Source organism: Typopeltis vanoorti, chromosome 9 (assembly GCF_054136105.1).
Source record: "Typopeltis vanoorti isolate ZY-2024b chromosome 9, IOZ_Tvanoo_1.0, whole genome shotgun sequence".
In the NCBI taxonomy this organism is placed as follows: Eukaryota; Metazoa; Arthropoda; class Arachnida; order Uropygi; family Thelyphonidae; genus Typopeltis; species Typopeltis vanoorti.
Genome location: NC_143557.1, coordinates 17,670,301 through 17,690,346, shown reverse-complemented (window position 1 = coordinate 17,690,346; position 20,046 = coordinate 17,670,301). Strand labels below are relative to the sequence as shown.

The 20,046-nt window shown below is 35.3% G+C and overlaps 2 protein-coding genes across 4 annotated transcripts in view; one reads left to right on the top strand and one right to left on the bottom strand.

Annotated features, from left to right (window-relative positions):
- LOC150102902 (uncharacterized) overlaps positions 1-20,046 on the top strand; it is a 646,700-nt gene that overhangs the window by 72,667 nt on the left and 553,987 nt on the right. The gene's annotated exons all lie outside the window — the stretch shown is intronic.
- The window catches only part of LOC150102904 (uncharacterized), a 32,103-nt gene that overhangs the window by 5,641 nt on the left and 6,416 nt on the right, over positions 1-20,046 (bottom strand). The window lies entirely within an intron of this gene.

The following is a 20,046-nucleotide window of genomic DNA, read 5'->3' as shown; positions in this document are numbered from 1 at the left end:
CTATGCTACAATAGGTACAACTAAAATTAATTCGAAAAATTCAGATCGATACAGCACAATTGCCACAACAAACCTACAGCATAAATTGAAATAATTATCATCGTATTATGTGCACACCTTGAAGATACATCATCAGGAAATGGTGTTATAAATATGCTTGATTCGAATTATGCATAATAACGCTACCTGCGTTCAGAAATAACGATTTTGTTCATACTTAAAGTTGAGTTCATATAAATTTGAACTGTTAGACTTTCACTGTGTCCAAGAGCAATCTTCCGAGACTGACGTGATTAAAAGTTTGGTGAAGTTGGAATTCAGTTCCTTGACTTTAAGCGGGATGTATTAATTTAACGAGATGTGGTTTTCGCGTAAACGAAATAATTTAAAAAAAATTCTATAAATTTAGGGTTAATGTTATCAAGTAATTCAGCTAAGTATCACTCTTGAAGAAAATCAAGATATGTTGAATTTTTATTTTATTTTAGGCGTACCTCAGATTCTTACTTCAATATATTATTCATCGCGCTGTTCCAACTTAACTAACGGGTCAACATTTGTTAGCGAGTAAGCTCTTGACGTGTTATTTTTAGCCACGCGCTGGCCGGGTTGTCCGTGACATGTTTTTGTTTCATGTCTGTGAATGTGTGTGTATCCTCAAAATGGTTTTTTGCTGGAGAAAGAACCCATTTTAGAGGATATAAAAACCCTGCTTCCATCACTTAAGACCACCTAACTTAGCCCTGCTCCAGAAAGGTCCACAAAATTTCTCTTTTTCACTGACGGTTTAGCTCTTCGTTTTCAGTATTTAAATCCTTGTTATCCATTTAAACTTTGTTCAGTCTATCCTCAAGGTATTTCCTACGTGTAGTTTCAGATTAAGCCAGTTCAGATACTGTCTTAGGCGCTGAGGCAAAATGTTCGACATCATTAGAGCTTTATAGAGCAGATTTAGTGTTTATTATGAATGGAAACATTTATAATACACATTGAAAAATCGCACTGTAAACTTATTGAAATATCAAATGGTAAATACACAACTCAGAGTTATAAAAATATACGAAATCAGAAAAAACTAAACCTTATTTGGTTGCACAGGAGATAATACACTATGTAAGAATTACAGATAAAGTTCATAAAAGGTTTAAAAATATTCACGCAATGAATATTATGTACACAGTACTGTAGAAATTTAATTCGCTATTAGATTAAGAGAAAGTATACACGAATATTACAGAAAGGAATTCCTAAAATGCCAAGGCAATTTCAGAAAACATCAGAAGTTTGTGAACAAATTAATTGGCAAAGATTTGCATCAACAAATCCGTCGTAGACTTACAGGTGAGAATGGAGTAAACGAAGGCCTAAGATAGCTGACGAATTCAATAATTATTTTGTCACAGTTGGCGAAAACACCTTTTAAAGAATGTTAAGCCACGGTAATGAATTGTACCGCTAAAAAGAAATGACAACATTGTCCAGGAATGTCAGATGCACTTGATAGATTATACATTAACTTATCATAGATGATTGGTATGCTTCCAATAGATTTTAAGAAGGCATAGCAAACTCATAAAAAGAGGAAACAAAATGAATTTTAAAAATTAGAGCATTATCTCTTTTTAGTTTTTTTCTCGAAAATAATGGAGAAATTGGTAAAAAATTAGACTAAATAAAAATTTTGGAAAAAGAAAAAAAAATTCGAACAAAAAAATTATGAAGTTCAGCGAAGTATGTTCGCTGCTAAACTCCGTTTATATCTTAAGTAAACAACCTGGCATTACTAGTTTTCCCCCCCCTAATTTGATCTGTTAATTTGATACAATATCCATGAAAAAAAAAGTTACAGTAATTCTTAAACATTAGATAATGCTTCAACCGCAGAATCTGTCCTGGAAGCAGTTTTTTTATTATTATTATTATTATTTTTTTTTTTGTGAATGGAAATAGAGCAGAGTTACAGTCAGTAATTTATTTCAGATTACAAATAGATTGTAATTTAAGTTGGAAACCGCATATCACCACTGTCGTCAATAGAAGTTACTACTACTACGTAATAGAAGTTACCTAGTTACTACTAAGCTTTGCTCTTTAAAAATGTTAAATATTTCATTCTACATGGATTCAAAATATGCTACAGTATGGAATTCCAATCTGGAGAAGGCTATCTTACTGCACCAAAACCATCAGTTTCGGCTCAAAATAAAATAGTTTAGATCTTAAATATAAATAAATATAAAGACATTGCAATGCGTAACAAATATACCATATTGTGAATATATTACCTCTTAGATATTTATACCTTTATAGACTACTGTTACACTTCTTCTTAAAAACGGTCAAGAGTACCTTAATATTAAACAGGATGTTTTCTTTAGTAGATTACAAGACATAAAATAATGAAAAAATCACAACACTTACTTAACGCCAAATATATTAAATATTCAATACCTTTATTAGTAAGCAATGAAGCTAATACAAGAAACCAATCGAACCCAAATGAATAGCAGAAACTTATCGAAAAGTATTTATTCTTCTACGAAAATCCGAACAGTTTGTTCAAAGTAATTGTATAAAATGATATATTTGGGTACTTTTTTCGAGCATATTGTTCAAGTGCTGAGGGAAATATTGTACGTTAAATTTAAATAAAGTTATTTAACTGCTCCTTTTATATTTTGATTCAGAACTAAACTAAATTGTGTGCAGCAACTTTTTCTGTATATTGTAAACTTCATGCGTTTTGTAACCTGATGATCTGTTTGCCCTTAGATTTTCCAATTTTTTGAAGTATAATATGAAATTTAGAATAAAACAATGGATTAAATACATTTCAGATAATGACGTCATTGCAGAATGTTTGAGTTCTATGACATCTATATCTAGCATCAATAACTGCGCATGAAAGTTCTGTTAGCTGTAAAGCTGTCTTCTTTTAACCTTATAGTTGCAGGACGGCCGTACTTCTTGGAGGCTTTTTTCTTTTGCAACAAAAAATACAGCAATATTGTTTAAAACATCAGTAAACATCTCAAATAAATACTGAAATGGAATGTAAATGGAAAATTAAAAGTCAGATTTTCAGTCCTCTTATTCTTGTAGATACTTATTCAGTCCTCTTAAAAAAAAGCTGGTGCTTGAAAGAAGTTCCTTAACAGGAGAGTCACTGTTTCCTATGAGTAAAGATTTTTATAGCATCGATATCTAGCATCAAAGTGCATTGTAACGAAGTAATAATTTACCACCGTATGTTTTTCGTTTTCATTAATTCACTTCAAAATCTTACTCTGCGCTATCGTCATGCGTTTTTTGAAACCATTCGAGATTTCCGCATTTTGCTTAAAGCGTTTCCAACAATACACGCTGGAATTATACGACACTACGTGGTGGCGCTTAAGTGCAAAGAATTGCTTTTCAGGTGCATAAGCAGAGTTTTTTAAAAATCACGTAATTTCTGTTTGCTCTGATCACATACTTCATAAAAGCGTACAGCTACATTTGCAAGAGCGAAATGTATTAATAATAAAATTTTTAAAATAATTGAATTCACCGCATGATTTTGTTTTCTCCATTTGAGTCTCTCGCATGGGATTGAACTACCGAGACCTCCCTGTGGACAGGAGATTACTGTATGTGGGTGATGTGCAAGTTTGTCATCGCAGACTGCATACACCCACTCGCTAACAACATCCAAAACAACACAAAGAATTATAGTAACAGTGTGGTTATATTGAAAAGAAACTTACACAGATATTTCTGAATTAACACCAAAAAGTACTTCCTAAACAAAAAGAAAGAAAGAAATAAAATAAAAAATAAATAAATGCCATATCAACTTTGGCATCCAAGTTTGACTTGACCCCTCGTTCCTAACCCAATCTTTGCCTGCTGCTGTGCTGTCGATCAGCTGTCTGATTTCTTCGCTACAAGGATGGTTTTTGCATCATTGCCTTTCTAACGGACGTTGTAACGAATGCAAGGCCTTGAAATTTAGAGGGTCCAATTTTTGTAAGCGCATTTCTTTCTTGACTTTCTCAAAATCTGAGTTCTTGAAAGATGCTTACAGTTTAGAAATAGACTGCAGAACTTAGTAACAGTATATCCATCACTGACATTTAAGAGCTGCTCTGAATTGTCACCTGTTCTCCCGAACAAAGCTTAAAGCAGTTCTACAGTGCATGAATGAAAACGTACTGCTGGCCCACACTGGTGGTGATAAATTTTTTATTCTTCATAATATATTTTTGTGTTTAAGACAACAGTAATAAATTATTAATAAAGATAAATTTGTTAAATTATAATTCTATTAAAATAATATCTTAATGATTTAAAACGCTTTTAAGTATTATAATTTTCCAATATACTAGATAAGAATTCGTATAGTTTTTTTTTTTTTTAAGTGTCTAGCTCAAAATTCCATTCTCCTGTTCTACTCTTTCGTTATTATTCTTCGGGTAATAAAAATCACTTTAATCTGACTCGAAGTTTTTCTATTCTTAAATCATGATTTCATTTTCTGCAGTTCAACTAGCCAAACAGTGAGTGTGCAGTTGGTTCCCTTTTCTAATTCAGCTGAGCATCTGCAAGCGATCCTGAAGTATTTGTCATTAGGCGACCTAACATAAATTTTCAGCTTATCCTCTAGAATAGCAAATAATCCTCATTCTTCTCCCATCACCTTTTGATCTTTTCTTAACCAGGTCTCTTATGTTATAGACATCATCTCCCCTCTTAATAAACGACAAAAACCTCGTAGAATCATGCACGAAGTTTTTTTAATCACTAAACAGGTGCCAAGTGGAACGACTTCGTAATTTCTACTCAAGACTCCGTGGTCAGATTACTGTTTTCGCACTTGATTCAAATATTTGCTCTGAATACTGAAATAATTGTTGCTGGAAGGAAGGCCTTCATCTCATATTCCAAGTTGGTTTTTCGGCAAGTGGGCAAATGCAGTTAAAGATTCTGCAATATCACAGCTAGCTTATAACTCCAGATTCATACTCACTCTGATACAGAAAACTTAACTTCTGGTAAAACGGCAGTCGTGTCCTTAAATTCCTTCTTATTGCTGTTGGGACACTTCTACTTCTTTGGATGCTTCTACTCCTGTCGCATCTGTATGTGATTGTAATGTTACTTGAAGCCAAAGCTTAAAGTCAGACAAAGCTGACCTTCTTGCATTATTCTTTTCCACCAAATGCTAGATAAACTGTCTAAGAAAATTACTTTCCTAAATCGGAGTAGGAAAAAGAGTGTAAGATGTAAAAAAGGTTTGAAGAAAATTGTGCAGTCGATCTTAACCAAGGCATTTGGATGGATGTAGCATAGATTTACCGAGAAAACTCATATATTATGATCTGCCTTCCATGCATGCAATTAGGACTCGGTTCTTTCACCAGCCCACCTCCTTCACCATATAAATGTTCTTCCCTGACTTTGAATCCAATTCCTGATTGGCTGATGATATTACACTCCATTCCTTGTCTTTACAAATCTTGCAACACTCAATTATTCGGACCATGCTGCAACAAGCGATTCAACCAATGACCTCCGTGCTATTTCCTGGTGAGGTTGACGGCAACGTAACTCAAATATCAATGCTAAGAAAACAGTTATAATATTTTTCTGACTTTTAATAAAACTTCTGTATAGCACTTTCTTTTTCCCCATCTAATTTTGGGGTGTCTAAAGCATGATCTGGTAGTCCCGATAACTACCACAAGTCTGAATGTATTTGTTATGTTATCCGAGGAGGATTTCATCTTCGTATCTGTCCGTAGCAATCCAAGTCACATGTACAGGGCACTTAATGCATTCCTGTATGTGAAAAAGTATGGAGTTTGTCCTTGGATGAGCGAATAATGTTTGATTATATGGTTCGAATGTAGTGCGGAGCTCATTAATTAAGCATTTGGATACTTCTTCAGATGTGTCCATGGCATAATAACAGTTTTTCTGTGGTCTTGTGCATTATGAGAGAGGGAAGTTGAAAGGAATTTAGTATTTTATCCATTTTAAAGGGGGGGGGGGGAGTTATAGCCGTACGCTAAAAACCTGTGTCTAAGGGAGACGAGTTCGATGGTAAAAGCAGCATTACTGGAATAAATATCCTTGCTTCTGCGTATTTAGGATACAAAATTATTAACAAATAAAAACAATATCCTAAAAACATTAAAACGCAGGTCCAAGGCTGTTTGTTCTATTGATCACACTTTTGATATTGAACTCGACTCCCTTCGTCTCAGATTTTTAACTTATGTCTGCAATCCTCCAAAAATAGGTAAAATGCTAAACATTCCCATCTACCCATCTCCTAATACACAATGGCACAGAAAAACTTGCCATCTCTTATATCGAGGGAACATCCGAAAAAAGTAGCCAGAAGCTCGACGTCGTATATCGAGCTTCATCTATTCACTTAAGGTCAAAAAGTCCATCCTTTATAAAATCCAGAATTTGCACTCGTCAGCTGGCTGCCTACTGTTGATGGAGAAGAAGATCTGTTGTTATCCTCCTTGGAGAACACAAATGCACTCTCCGCTCAAACAGTAGATGGTGACAAATAGGACTTTAGTTCTTTGCGTTGCCCGTTATAATTAGTAAATACTTATCACTAATAACTTTTCGTTAGTGTTTGCATCATGTGACAAATTGCGCTTCAAAGATGGAGAGTTTTGATTGTCTGTCTTTTATCGAAAAAAATAAAAATTGGGTTTGTGGACAACTTTAATCTTTTGCTGGTTACTGCTAATTTTAAAAATATTTGTGGGCTTACAGAATCTAGTTTAATGAAACTTTTCCAATCAAGATTTGCAGTGGATTTGCTACCTTGAGGCGATGTTGAATTCATCACCCATAGATGAGAATAATCTCTTCTCCGTAAGTGATTATTGTCATCTCCGGGTGTGAAATTCCTACTATGAGTTTTCGGACTCCGTGGAGGTGCCGTAAAATAGTAATAAAAATAGTAATTAGCCTTCGGTGATTATTAATTCCCTCTCTTCCCTTATAGAACACAATGAAATTTTACAAGAGAGCATCTGAAAGTGATACGAGAGCAGATCTGTTTCTTTCTGGGCGCGTAGATCTTATAAGAAGAGATCTGGATCATGAAGGAGATGTTTATATATCACCAATTCAGTTAATTGGAAGCACTTGATTTCCTTTGGACGGAAGACACGTTGTATTTTTCTTAATAGCTAGGGAACTTGAAATAGTGAAGACTATGAACGTGTTATTTGGTATTACAGAGAAGTAAATCTTATATCTACAGCAGGGACTGCTCGTGTATAGGCACTGCGAAACCAGCAACCCCAATTTTTCTCGATATATAAATATATTTATTAATTTATATTTGTTTATATTTGCTTGTAATATTTAATTTAATCATCAGCAATCCTATACAATTCTCTTATTTTGTAAAAAAAAAAAAAAAAATAAATAATAAAAATCCATCTTGTAGCACCTAGGAGGACAAGCACTGACTGTCCGTCGCGCAGTTCCACTGTTTATATGCAGTTTGCGCCAGTAGTGGAGTGTTCGTAATGCTTATCGTGTTTACTCCGTCTCTTCAGATATTTGGACATTGCAATTAAAGGATTTAATTGTAATGTTCAAAAATTGTAAATCCATTCCTTTAATTACAATTAAAGAAATGGATTTTATTTTAAAGTAATTTTGAATTATACTAAACTGTATAATTTTATCGAAAATAAACAATATTTTTTCATGTTTAATTTTTTTTTAAAGTTTTTACCATAATTTTGATATTTTTCCAAACACGTATGCACTGTACTTACAGTGTGTATGTATATTTTGAAAGTTGCAGCACCCCCCGCGATTTCAAGCCACGAGCCGCCACTGATCTGCAGTCTAACAATTATTACTCTAGTTTTCTTTCAACAAATTAGGGATAAAATACACACAATTAAGAGGCAGAACAAAGTACGCGATAAAGGCTAACCATCCTGTTCCGACGGTTTTAATTTCAGATCGAAAGCCACATAATACTGCGTTGGCCTACTTGCCAGAGTAAACAGATGTTAAAATTTCATTAAGGTATACGATTACATAATACGCTATAGCTTTGAAACTAACTTATCCCTTCTCTCTCTCTCTCTCTCTCTCTCTCTCTCTCTGTTACTTTCTTCTAACAATATCTGACGATATTGTTAGAAGAAAGTAACAAAGCGAACTGTCGTGCTACGACTGCACGTCGGTATGCAAATTAAACAGTATCAAAAACAAGAACTGCAGGTAATGCAATGTAGCACTTTTAACGTATTCAATTCCAAAATACGCTGAATATTAAAGAAACAGATTTTAGTCATTTTGTATCTTACATGATCGTTCATGTGTCGCATCACTTTGAACGCTCTACAGAATTTTCTGGAACCAGAAAAAAGCTTAAACCTTCTTTCCTTTCTTGATGTGTGTTTTGATTTCGGTAATTTTTTTTTAAAATGTTTATCAGGCGACCATCTTAGCAACTTTCAGTTCTTTTAGTTTTTAAGTCATATGGAGTTCCTGATGGTTTAAAAAAAAGACAAAAAAATAGGGAATTCATTTTTTTTTTTTTAAATTCGGCACTCTTGAAGTAACGTGAACTTTTTTAAAGTGTCCACTATGGTCAGTTCGTATAATTTCCTGTTCTTCTTGCAGTTCCCGAGTCTCAGCGAGTGTTTTCCATGGATCGAAAAGTCTTGCAGTTTGGAACAAGACCCATTTCACCACATTTGTGCGCTTTTGTGGAGGGGATTTAAAAATACCGACCTGACAGTAACTAGAAATATTTTCTAAGTCCTTACAGATATTTCACTCGAAGACGAAGGGATAATAAATACATGGGAATATTGTAGAGGTAAGGTTTATGAACAGCTGGGAATAATTGTATAATGAACAGAGTCATGAAAATATAAATGTCATGCAAAGTAGAATATGCCCATCAGTAGCGCACTCAGGATTTAAACTTGGGGGAGGGGGGGGGGGGGAAGGACCCGAGATGAGTAGACGATTTGAGAATGCACACTACGCATCGCGTACGACTTATGACTGAGCACTGCAATGATGAAGTCATTGCATTACAAAAATGAAGATTTTTGGAAAATTTTCTAGTGTTTTTTCCTTTTTCTTTGGTGGGGGAATTCCCCCCCCCCCCCTGGGTGCGCCACTGGTGCCCATTGCTGATTTCGAGGAAGAATTTTGAAAATTTCACCGGTGTGAAATTTTCAAAATATATCCATATATCCATATAAGGATATATGCTTATGCTACCCCTAAGTAAGCGCTACTTTGCTACTCCTAACTGAAGAAAATATGTACCATTTAAAAAAGAAAAAAAAATGTGTTTATGACTGAGATACAATTTTTCCGGGTTTTGCAGCCCTCCAAACCGGCTGCTGTTAGTCCTTAGTTGCTTATGGGTTACAATGGCCCTGCCACTACGAATTCGAATTACACGTCTGATTTTTTTTTTCTTCTACAGAATTCCTTGTTTTGCCTATTTAAGAGTAATTGCTACCTAAATCGAATAATCAGAAATCTGCACATTAATGAAATTTTCTAAAGTTACTATCATCATCATGCCTGTCAAGGATTTAGGCCTAGAATGGCCTGTTCCGGCCTTAGAAGTCATCGTTGAATCTCTTGAAGACGCCCTGATTTTCTTTTTCCTAGTGGTTTGTAATTTAAGGCCTGTTTAATTTTAAAATATTTATACTAATTTTATGTATTTTATAACCGAGCTTTATATTTTTTATTGGGGGCGGAGGGATCGAATTTGGCATACTAGTGACATGAGTTATGACTGTACGCTTTCTTAACTTTCACTGTTGAGTGACCTGGAGTTGAGAAGGTTGGCACTCAGTTCCAAGAGATTAAGTTCTGATATTGTGGGTTGATATTTACGACGACACGTGGTGATGACTCCTCATCACCACATGTCACAATTTTGACTGTTAAGTATCGTAAAAGAAAGTGCGGATAACACATTATCGACATTATCAGAAATAAAATTAGACGAGAGGATTTTGGTATTATATATTATTATTATTATTTTTTTTTTGAAATGTCTCCCAGTCTTACTTATACCTGATTATTTACTTAAAAGTATGGCCTTTTGAATGCTATTTGTTAACAGTAACGTGCTGAATAGAAATGATTTAATATCTTCTTTCTTGAAGAGATAATATCTGTTATCACCTTACACTGCAGGTCTTATATTTTGAACTTTGTCCCTGAACTCCTAAGAGTGTAGACAAGGACATGTACTAATGCTTGTATTCGCACGCAGTTTTATTCCTTAGATAATCCTGTACTGGTTATGATAAACGGTAGAATACAGAAAGAGTTTCTGTGCAAATCTCTGTTTGGAGGAAAACAGACTGTTTATATATATATATTTTTAAAATAACGCGAATGTCCTTAAACATATAAGGATGATAACATACGTTGTTCTGTTGGACCACTGGCTTCTTTCTCTTCAAATTAACATTAACCAATGTACACACTTTAGAAGTCTTTCCATTACGTGACAAGTGAGGATGGGAGTTTATTGTTTCTTATAGTCAACACTTTATAGTCATTATATAAAGGGTTGACTTTATAGTCTTAATGTCTTTATAGTCATTTCCTACACAAATTCAATAAGCAGCTTGTGCTCGGCATTTTTGTACACTGCAGAGAATTAGCTGTTTCAGCTGCATTTTTATCTCTTTCATCTGTGTCTGAATATATGCACAGCCAATAGGCAGCTTAATCTTCATTAGAATGCTTGAATTTGAATAAATCATAATACTTTACCTTGAAAAATTGCCAAGAAATTAGAATTTTAAATTGAATTCGTCAACGAGAGAGAGAATTTTATACCTCTAATGGATTCCGAAAGGCAGAGGAAATTAAGTTCAAATCAAAAGAGTAATTGCAGTAGCCATTTGAATTTATACTGCTTGAAATTAAAGTATTAAATGAATAGTTTTCTTTAAAAAATTATTCCACAGGTTAGCTCGATTCTACAGTTTACGTGATTTAACTTAGCCTGTATTCTACAGGCTAGGTTAAATCATAAATCAACAAAACTGCATGTTGCAGTTTGAAATTACATCTGAAGCAATTGACGCCAGCGTATCGTGGCCAGTCTGGCTATTTGTGCTATGAAAACCCTGCCTGAGACAGGCTAACCACAATCCCTTGAAAAGTTATAATGGTTCCACGCACTTCGTTGAAGGGATTCGGACTAGGTCTTTAACAGTGCTGTTGTAAAACGTGTTATATCTTGAACTTTAAGTGCTGTCGATCAAAGCCACTGAAAGATGCGAGATTTTTCGGCGGTTGAGTATATAGGGCTGTTTAGTATATAGGGTTGAGTATATAGTTTCCTTTAAAGAACTCAGGAAGATTTTAAGCAGCTCAAGCACTTTGGATGAACAAGTAATTTCTCTCAATAGCATTATAACTGATATCTCCCTTTTCTCATTTGCAAGTTATGGTTACACTCATTTATCAGATTAAAATCAGAGCCTTATTTCTGTTCTTAATAGCAGTATTTAAAATTCACTTCACGTCCATTTAAGTTGAGAGTATCCATTTTGTACCATTTTCTGGTCCCGATCTAATCATTCTGTAGTAATTTTTTTTATTTTTTTTATTTTTTTATGTGACCCCAGTCAACGAAAGCTAAGCGTGGGCGACCTGAGGATATTTTTTCTATTAACCGATTAGGATGCTATTATATAACTGCGATGGCAAATTTACAAGCACGCGTGTTATATCACTCTCTAGGAGGTGGAACGCTTGGCCTGCACGCGCGAGTTTTAAAGCCTGTCTTCTCTTATGTGTGCAGGCTGTGTCATCGTTATGAACTATGAATGCGTGAGTGATGCAAATCAGTATTGGCAATTAGAAGCATCGTCGCAGTCCCTACCATGAACAAAAGTTGTCGAGTTTAATAGCGGACGAACTGATTTGTGTGGTGATTATTGTGGACGTGTTACCAATACCGTCAGATAATTTTTCGTTCTTTGAAGATAAGGAGGAGTAGTATTAGGAACCATACTGTGGAAATGGAGAATTCAGGAAGTCTGCGACACTTTGGCGAGTTACACGAAGACAACTTATGTCCTCTTTTCAAAATTTTATTTTTAAAAAATGACACAAGTTTATTTTTCTTATGCTAAAAAAAAAAAAAAAATTAACAAACCGGTTGCCTTGCCTTAGAAAAATTTCACATCTTTCTCCCCATCAAGAAGAATCCATTTTATGCTGATTTTGGTTAATTAGTTCATTGAATGGATTTTGGGTAAGCCAACGTCAGTGACTTTTTTGATTGTAGAACCCACAGCCCTTTCGTTCGTTTGTTTAGCGACACTTCATGCTCGAAGCAGATTCGGCCAGGCTTAACCGAATTTTCATTAGTGTGAAAAGTCTCGTGTTTCATTCTAGAGATGTGGCCATTTGTGAAGCCAAATTATGTGTCTATTATAAGGATTAATAACCAAAATCAAAGTGAAGCAGTCGTTTCACTGTAAATGTGGCCTTCTTAAAGATGTTTGTATTTTTTTTTTATCAGTAGCGTGCACAATCACTATTATTTTATCATTTTGTTCATATATTCCTTCGAGAGATAAATACCCTGATAGGCCAACGCAATTGTCTACAAATGATCTTCATTTGATTTCCCATATTTGAAAGTGGGATTTACTGTAAATAAATCTCAGTTATTGTTTTGGAAGAATCTGAAAATATAGTCTTCTTTTTGCTATTATTTTCATTCCACTGATCGCTCAGTTTCCCTTTTTCTTACCGCAATCATTTTTTTTAAATTTTCCTGATAATTCCCAATTTTTAACTCTCGTTCTCAATTCCTAGCTTACAGATGGAAATCATATTTTCTTCACGTCTCCACTTTTAATTCTGCCACTTAGTTCCATGATCGTAAACGTAGCAGCCCCTCGGAAGGGCTGTATGACTTCCTTGAATGGAGAAGACGTGAATTCGAATCTCTTCTTGGGTCACGGGGCATCTTTATTAATGGCTTTTTCAAGTGAAGATGAGTTGGCTGGTCACGTACGGAAGCGGAGTGTTACTTCCGGAAGCTGAAGTTTCTTTCTCCCCCCCCCCCCCCAAAGGGTCTAAGCACACGCAATTAATAGATAAAAATACATTTAATGGGTAGATTGTGGCATGGCTCGAGATAACTCACGGGTGCCAAGAGTAACAGTAATGAACAGTAACACTCATGTTATTGCTTTTCAACACGATATTATTAAAAGCGTGCATTTTTTTTTAATGCACGGTCGACTTGTCAACTGTGGAAGTACTGCATTCTGCACATCAGCACAATGGTTCCTCTATTCTAAGAACTTATTCTTTCTTCTGTTGGCTTTAATATAAACACTAAATTCGGCTTGGTTGGCCGAATGGTTGGTGTATTCACTGTCCAACCGACGAACTGCTGGTTCGAATTCTGCCGTGGACATAGATATTTGCAATTGTCTTTAGGTTTGAGAAGAATTTTATTGCTCTATGTTAGACCATCACTGGAAGCTTGAAGTGGTGTGAAAAAATTCCATGTTTGGTCTGTAGAGTGAGGTTTCCAAATTATGTGAAAATTAGCATTTATATGAAATAAATTATATATAAAATTCTTAGTCAACCGACGGCAGGAATGTACTGTAGGTTTACAAACACGTTTCGTGGGTGGGAGTCATCCAAAAAAAAAAAAACCTGTTAACGATGGATTTAGGGACCGAAAGACCTGCTAAATCTTTGGTGTCAGCAGATGAAAATGGAAAGCAATTCAGCCGTAACACTTTTATTGTATTATTAATGGTTCATATAAAATGACTTTTCTTTTGAGAAATCGTCATTGGCTGTTTTATGAAACTACGAGTGATTCATGAATTTTTTAAGCTCTTCTTTACACTGGCGTTTTCAGCTTATTTCTTACATGTACGTTATTTTTTTTTTACCAGTGTATATTCAACATTTCCGCTGATAATATACGAAGGGAAACTGGACAATGACTTCTCCCCAACTAATGGTCCCTTCAAATTGCGCGGTCTCAGAGTAACTGAATGTTCCTGCGCACAGTGAATTATTGCCGCGCATACGCGAAGTTGCGTAAAAATTTTCCGTGCAGAGCAGTAAAAGGTCCGCGCAGCTGAAGAAAAGAGAGAGTCTTTTTAGCATTTCCCTTAACGTATTCACTTTGGCTACAGAATAAATTTGAGTTATAACTGCTTAGTTTTAATGAAAAATATTTTTTAGTACGGCTTGCAGTTAGAACATTCCAGTTAGACCGTATTCCAGTCACGTGATATTTACATTCCTCAGATATTAAACCATAAGCTGTTTTAATTAAGCTAATCGTCAATAAGCTACATCTGTAACGCTGCGTGAATAGAATAGCTAATCAGCCGAAGTCGAGTATTTTTAAACAAAAACAAACAAAACAAAAAGAAGCGCAGTTATGTTAATATTAAGAATATTTCCTTCGTTAATCTCTTCTCTCTTTGTGTCATCTTTGCTTGTCTTTAATTTGTTTCTTTTATTTTGTCTTTGCTACAGTTTGAATCGTCTATTTTGTCTATTCATTATTCCCGGACTCCTATTTCAAGAGTTTCGTCCTTTGTTCTTTCTTTCTTTTTTTCCTAGTCGTTGCATTTCTTTTATCCCCCCCCCCCTTCTTACGTTTGGTAATTGCATTTCCCTTTCTTCTATTCTCTCTTTCGTCCTTTTTAATTCCTTATACTCCGATAGCTTTCTTGTTGTTTACACGCTCTTCCTTACTTTTATCCAATTCCCCCACTCGAGGCTTTTGATTAACTGCTAACGATACCGCTGCTCCAGTAAAAAAGGTCAAGGTTCAGATTCCGACAAATCATACAGCACCAAGGTACCTTCATAGCGCAATAGAAAAATCAGATATTTTATTGTGTACTTCTGGGATTCGAATCCTGATGTTTCCTAACCAATTAGCATTCGGCTAGAAAGACCGACCTGGATTCGAATTCTATCGATGACTTCAGAAACTTTGTTGTAAGGGCTATGTTCAGTTGAAAGGGACGAAAGCGACAGGACTTTTCCTCTCAGAAAGGCATCGTTTTTTTGTTTCATCCCATAACAGATTTTTCAGACAACAAACACACTCACTCACATAACCTCCCAGACATAACGGTCTCGCCATTAATCACGGTTGATGTAATTTCTACCACTGAAACAGTCAGAGTATCATGTGCGCCCAATTATATGGCAACATGTCATAGGTCCTATAGATCCTTCTGTTTTGAAGAGAAGTTACTACATGATCCGCTCACTTATGTAGTCCTCATAATCTTCTATTTAGCGCTACTCTGTTGACCGAGTAGGTGACGCCATCTTTTTGTCACTGACAGATCAGCAGATCGGAAGTGTTCGACTGCAGAAGTTTATTACTGTGCTCACAAAAGGCACGGTGTTATTTCAACTAATCAGAATGCATATATTAGCCAAACTGATGCGGTGATCAAAGAATGCGTCCATGCAGGCCTAGTCCCATATATTAACCATATACAGCTGCTGTAACGTTGAATAATATTATTTTGATTTTAAAATATAATTTTACTATTACGATAACTTCACTTGGTGTACATAAGAAATACTCCCAAACTCGATCCATTATAACACCGAAGTTAACCATGGATTTTTTTTTTAACGAAAAATATATTCTTCATCGATACGACACGCTGATATTTTTAATGTAAATACTCGCAGTCGCATGTATTTTCTAGTACGGTTCTGAAGTAAGCTATGCTTGGAGGCTCTTAATATTCCGAAGTTAAGATGTACGGTCAGGAAATTAGATTGTTATTGATATAAATATGCATTTTATATCATTAAATTATTGCTATAAATATCTCAAGCAATACAATATTGTTGAGTTAACAATATTAAGATATACACATCAAAAATGTTAGTGAAAGAAACTTTTAGAATTAACGGCACTTATGTGAGATGCAGTTATCTGGGCTAGAGCGCTAAGAACCTTCACGTTTTGCCAAGCAAGCCGATTGCAATGTGATTCAGCCGTCAGCATGACTTTTCCTCCTGGAAACTTCTTTTCTATTCCTCCCAAAGCAGAAACCCACAAAGAATACGTTAACAGCAGTTTGCAGACATGAGTTGGCTTGATAATCACCCACGGCTGTGTTTTAACGGAATGTTGTGTTGTGTCTTCTGTTTGTTATAGTCTTTTAGACATTTCTGTATAAATATAATTATTTAAACTTTAAAAATATAAAAATTTCATAACTGTCCTGAAAGCCAGTCAGCAGTGAAGAATCCCATTTGATTCAATTATATATACACGTAAGTTACAGAAGTATTTATGCACATAATTTATTTAATATAGTCATTTACGACACACACGCAAATTAAGCGTTTACGTTTTCTAGAATGTTTATAGTTTGAAGCTAAGGGATCTTTAAGATCACTCCAAGATTCATTAATTGAGACGAGACACCAGTTAGTGCGTATGTAAAATAACGGAACAGTCGTTAGATATTCATACAAAACCTAATTACGTTACTATCCTGGTGAAAGACGAGCAATGTTTCAACCTAATTTATTTCCCCAAGAAAAAATTCTTAAACTTCTTAAAATTACTTCAGATTTTATGGTTGAAATAAGATTACGGAAGAACTCAACTGAATTCACCCGAAACACTTAAACTGCTTTGAATAGCTGAAGATATTCTAACTAATCTTGCCGTGCTATTCGATTCATAACATGCGATGAATTCTACGGAGAATTTTTGCAGTACCCCTCACATTTCAGATGGTGGCGGCCTTGCAAATTGCGGGAAGTAATCTTTCTGAGTTCGCTCAAACAGCTGTTAAAATGTACATGTGAGTGACAAATTTATTTGGATCCAAAACTGTTAATTTCAATATTCGATCTCGTGATATTTTTTTTCTTTTTCCAATAACAGGAGAAAAATAACGTCTTCTGGAATTTTGACAGTGTCATTTCTGTAGATTTTCAGATTTTGCAAGCATCTCAAAGGTTTAGTTTCAAAGAAGTGTGTAAGATCGAATAGATATTGTGAATTAGAGACATTATGTTTATCGTCACAGCGCATGCTTATCATTAATTTCAACCTGTTTTAGAAAATTCTTGAAATTGTACTATTTACTCATTTCTTTAAAGAATTATGCATTTTCTTCTTATAAGTCTGTTTCTTCACAGAGAAGACCTTAAGCAGATTGGGCCCAATGGGCTCCCGAAGAAAGAAATTTGATAAATTTTTCAAGATTTGTTGATTCCCAGTATTTAAATAAGGCACCCTACTAAAATGATCCCAACAGGGCTCCGCATTTGTTATACGGCCAGCGTCGCTTCTGGAAGTCATGAAAAACCTGTCTCGCACAGCGATTCATTTATCTGAGAAGACCGGTTCTTTTTGTTTCTTGTTACAGTCAACCTCTAGTAATATTCAACTGAAAATTGGATTCCTATTAAAAAAATAAAATAAACTCCAACGTTTAGAGGTTACAATTTACTTTTTTTAAATGATTTATTAACTCAGGGCTGTTCAAAGCACTTCCCGCGGGACGCATTCGGCCCGCGGTGCGATTTGGTGAGGCCCGCCTGTGGGTTTTGATTTTCACGAGCGAAAAAATAAAATGACAATTTAAATCTAATGCGTATTAGATGTTTCAATTCTATCATTAATCGATAATCTCGGTGTTGATAATTTTATTTGGCGCTTTTACATCATTATATACCCACGTGTTTTTCAAATATTAGATGTGTCAAAGAAGCGTTCTTACAGTGTAAGAACGCTTCTTTGTGCGATTAGTGCGCTCACGTCCCCCTTGGGTGCGCGATTAGTGCGCAATTAGTGTTGTTCGTTTGTTCAGCTTTCGAGGTTATATCGCTGCTGCTCACCAAATTACTAGATACGCATTGTGATGCGGCCCTCGGATATTTTTTTTTTTTTTAATGCGGCTCTTGGATTACCTACGGTTGGACAGCCCTGGATTGACTCATTAAAGGTTGGAAAGAAACCCATCGCACATTAGAACCGCAGGAAGACAAAGGATTAAATAAAAATCTCGACCCATCATATACAACTTTTTCAAGCCTTCAGTAAGCAGTGAGGAAGCCTCACCGGACCCTTCCCACCCAAAGGGAAAAAAAGAAACAATCACTTATACAAACCCAGAGTCTGTTTTCCTGCTACTCTTTCCATTTATTTTGCATGCCCCAATTAAATAGCATTCTGGTCATCGACCAATTCAACCAGTCATTTTGTTTAGCTGTTGTATTCCTGTTTGTCGACATCGATATAAAAGCGAGACTGTTTGGTCGTAATCGGAATTTATTCCGATACCTAACCAATGCAAACGAGGAGGAAACTACCCAACAGGAAAATCAATATTTTGGATCTCCAAACAGAGCGTACAAATGTAGCCCTCCCGAGCCAAAAAAGCAGGCTAACTGCATTTGCAGGCTTTGTTTGGACCCAAAATATTTATATTCCGGTCGGGTAGTTTCTTCCTAATTTGGATTATATCTTGAGAATTATTGGACCTAATACCAATGTTTTTTTAATATATCCACGTTTCGTTACTGGATGACTGAAAACTTCGACTAATTACTGTAATTTTCAAAGAATTTTCTGAAAGAGATGAGAATTAATGACAAACATACGTCGTGACGATAAACATTGTTCACGATATCCATCCGTTCTTTTACTCTTCTTTCAAACTAGACCCTTGAATCCGTGCTCATGTTTGGTCTGTGGAGTTGGTTTGTCGGTAAAAGTTTACCGTTTTTTTTTTTTTTTTGTTTTTGTTCTATAAAGGTATTTCTGATAAGTTTTTTTACGTGATTTTATGTTCTTTGAATTATTTTTATGAATTAAATTTTATTAAATTGAATGTTGAATTAAACGTTATTACCCAAAATCCTTAACCCCTTAACATACAAAGACGGTGTGACACGTCTTTTGTTTATTGCACCAAAATTGATTTTGAATTTTGGTTTCACATATAAATACAACCGAATAGAGACGCTAGACAATCTTGTGCCTATTTCCTTTCAGCCGAGAAAAGTTGCCAACGGCGTGTATCGGCTATTTCGTTTGCGTTTGCACAAATTCGTCATGATTTTTCAAATAATGATGAATTTGATCCAGCAAATCACCCCTCGCCCAAACAATTGGCAGAAAAACGACCGCTTTGTGATTTTTTTAATTGGTACGTTAAGGGGTTAATGTGTTAAGGATTTTGGATTACGACATTTAATGAAGTTGTTAAACTGGTAATCAGGGTTCAGCCGAGTTGCAAGTTTCGGTTAATTGAGAGTGCTTTTGTCCGTTTTGTGCAGAATTACTATCTCATGGCAAATAATCTGCACGAAATATAATTTCACGTTGAACAAACAACAAACTAACGTCTAAATAGGCTTTTGTTAAACATAATTAGATTTCTATTTAATTTGCGGACCAGATGATTTTTTTATATACATAAATTGCTTACAGGTATTAATTCTAATAAGGTATAAAATAATAATAATATAGACAAAAAAGATAAAATTATTACATATTTAAGAAATGTTCGATTTCATTTATCGTGATAAAAATAATAATATTTGATTGCTACCATTTAGCACTAGAGCCTGTGTAGCTCAGTGGATGTGGCGTTTGCATACCACGGCGCTTGGCTGCACGAAGGAAGACTTCGTTTCGAGTCTAGTCGGCGACTAGAGGAAATTTTTCTAAGCCTTTTTTCGACCGGTTCCCGAGTTAGTCGATCTCTGGTACGGGCAAGCAGGTTTTTCCTCCCGGAAACTCGGGTTTTTCGTCCTGTAAACTCAAGAAAATCGACCGTAGAACCCACATTATTTTCAGACATTAAATATATTGTGTTAGGGACCACGAAATGGCGGCACATTTGAGCCGTCTCTCTTCACTGCGTACCGCTTAATTAGTGATAGCCTTGGGTCATCTATCTCTGATTGGGTACCAGTGGAGATTGAACTGCCCACTCAGTCTCCAAAAGT